This window comes from Triticum dicoccoides, unplaced genomic scaffold, assembly GCF_002162155.2.
Source record: "Triticum dicoccoides isolate Atlit2015 ecotype Zavitan unplaced genomic scaffold, WEW_v2.0 scaffold78438, whole genome shotgun sequence".
In the NCBI taxonomy this organism is placed as follows: domain Eukaryota; kingdom Viridiplantae; phylum Streptophyta; class Magnoliopsida; order Poales; family Poaceae; genus Triticum; species Triticum dicoccoides.
In genome coordinates, this window is record NW_021299696.1 from 1 (window position 1) to 2,943 (window position 2,943).

General features: G+C 41.6%; 1 pseudogene; it reads left to right on the plus strand.

Moving 5' to 3' along the window:
* The first annotated feature begins 1,441 nt into the window (after positions 1-1,441).
* On the plus strand, positions 1,442-2,936 carry LOC119347873 (annotated as a pseudogene).
* Positions 2,937-2,943: the final 7 nt, after the last annotated feature.

Sequence of the window (2,943 nt, forward strand, 5' to 3'; positions counted from 1 at the left end):
TTTTACCATGTATTCAAAAATTAACCTTGTATTTGAAGAATGTTACTTAAGAATTTGAAAAATGTTTAAAATATGTATAGAAAAAATGTTGACCGTGTATTAAAAAATGTTAAACTTGTATTTGAAATATGTTAAATGTGTATTAGAAAAATGGACTTGACGTATACGAAAAATGTAGATTCAAAATCAAAAGAACAAAGAAAAAATTTAAAAAAACCATGAAAGACGAAAAAGAACAAAAGGAACCAAAGAAACAAGAAACAAAAAAGAAAGAATGGAAAACAGTGAAAACGTATAAAGAAACAAAGAAAAAAGAGCATTGAAAACCAAGAAATAAACAAAAACCAAAAAAAGAAGGAAAATGAGAAAGAAAGAAAAGCGATAAAAACCATGAAAGAAACAAAGAAGACCCAAAGAAAACAAAAGAAAAACAAAAAAGAAATATAATAATAATAATAATAATAATAATAATAAAAGAATAGCAAGTAGAAATAATAAAACCAAACAAAAAAGAAAACAAAATGAAAAATAGAAAAAAAATGGAGAAAACCTATAGTGACCGAACCTATAGCGCGTGAGCGGCAGCAGCGAACCTACACTGATGGGTGGGCCCATATATAGGCAAGCACCTTCAGCGAGAGGAGCTTCCACGCTCGCCGCAAGAGAAGCTATCGTCTCGCTATAAGCGAGACATAGCTCTTGCGACGGTATAGAGGGATGGTCGGAGGAGACGGCTCGGGCAGGGTAGGGCTGCTAGGCTTGCGGGGTACCATTGCAGATTACAAGGGTAGGCGATTGGACCAGTGGGATGAGGGAGGGAGGAAGAATTGTTCACGTTGTTGATTTGAAGAGGAACAATTAATTCTTCGGGAAGTTGAAAATGGAGCACGCCAGTCCGTTGGATTTTAATTCTGACCATGCTTTTTTATGGGGTCCCTTTGTGTATTTTTCATCCGTGATTTGAATTCCATCATGGTTTCGGAAAATGAGTATTAGTAAGTTCTCAGTGGTTTGTATGGAATTTTGCTAAAAAGACGGAAAGTCGGATTTTAGCCATCGCAAATCAATGTTTTTCATCGTAATTCATATTGGCGTGAGGATGGCAAAATTACTTTGCAAACACGGATATTTTCTGGCAAAAATGAAATCAGGTGGATTTGTCATGCTCACCAACTAAACTTGTCATCCTCGACAAACACAAATTTCCATGAAAAAGGTTAATTTTTTGCATGCCTAAAAATCTAACATTCGTTGGATATCTGGGTAAAAAAATAGCCTCCAGAAGAAATGTTGTCACCACAAATATGTGGCTGAAAAGAAATAGTACTAGCAATTCGGTATGCGTCATGTCCCACGATTTGCATGCGGGCTGAGTCAGCTATGCTGCTGGGTGCCCATAAATTGGCACGTATTCTGGCAACTCTCAAACAGCAAACAGCAGTAAGTTTATTGGCTACTACAGCTTAGAAGTACTAACCTCGTTGCCTAGCTCTCGCTGCCAAGTGCCAAGGAGTACTCCACTAGTACGCACCAAGCAAAAGCTAGCTGTAGATTGCAGCGCGCAGCACCATGGCGTGGCAATTACAGCAAACAATGGCGAGCACAAGCTTCCGGAGGTCGTCACCGGCAACGGTGCGCTGCTCGGCGATCTGCCAACTACGCCCCCAGCTCGTGGGATTACGACTCCCTCCTCCAGCTCTCGCCCAACAATGGCGGACAGGCAGATCAAGTACATTTATCAGCTGAACATATCATATTTTCTACCGGCAAGTAGTACATAAAGTAGATGAAATGCTTATGGAAATTATTCCGTGCATGCATGGATGACGTCACAGGTCGATAAGTTGAAGACCGGCGTGAGGGAGCGGCTGGTGGCGGCGAGCCGAGGCGACCACCAAGCTGTGAAGCTCAGGGTTGTCGACACGGTGCAACGGCTCGGCATCGCCTACCATTTCGAGGAGGAGATCACCGGTATCCTCAGCTCCGTCCACCACAAACCTCACCGGTGCAACTGGGATGATGGTGATGTTGCTTCCACGGCCTTGAGGTTCAGGTTGCTGAGGGACAGTGGTTTCCCAGCCTACTTCTCTACAGGTACCTAGTTAAATACTCCCTTTTCAAAACTATGACACTTATTTTAGATCGAAGGGAGTATGAAATATGAAAACAAGAATCTTAGACGATGTAAGAAAGGAACCTAAAATTACAGCCAAAATTCTGGAAATTAAACTAAATGCATGGTCCAATCCATATTCAATCACAGTTGAAACTTTGAATTGTGTTTATGGCACGGTTTTGTATACTTAACTGACACGTTTCATTGTAACAATACAAAAAGAATCTCTGGAAGATCTCAGGCGCGGAATAGATGATGATGTCAAGGGGCTCCTCTCACTCTATGAGGCTTCATACCTTACGTTTGAAGGCGAGGAAGCATTGGACGAGGCAAGAGCATTTTCCAAGAAAGCTCTCATAAAGCTCTTGCCATCCATGGATCACCACTTACGGCGTAGTGTAGTTCGTTCTTTGGACCTTCCATTGCACCGGAGGTCTCCTAGACTAGAAGCAAGATGGTTCATAGATCACTATGCTAGTGATGAGAGCAATTCCGACCCGTTGCTCGTTAGATTTGCAACGAAGGACTTCAACAATGTTCAAAGTGTGCATCAGGAAGAACTCGCAAGACTGGCAAGGTAATTCTGCATGAAGAAATGTTGTCGATGGGTTTTTAAGACATGAAAATTGACATAATTAATTGTAGGTGGTGGAAGGGAATTGCCCTTACTGAAAAATTGGGGTTCGCCAGGGATCGTCTCATGGAGTGCTTCCATTACGCAAATGGAATTGTGTGGGAGCCAAATAATGGAGCATGTCGAGAAGTGCTTGCTAAAGTCGCCAACCTAATAGTTCACTTAGATGATGTTTATGATGTGTATGGAACTC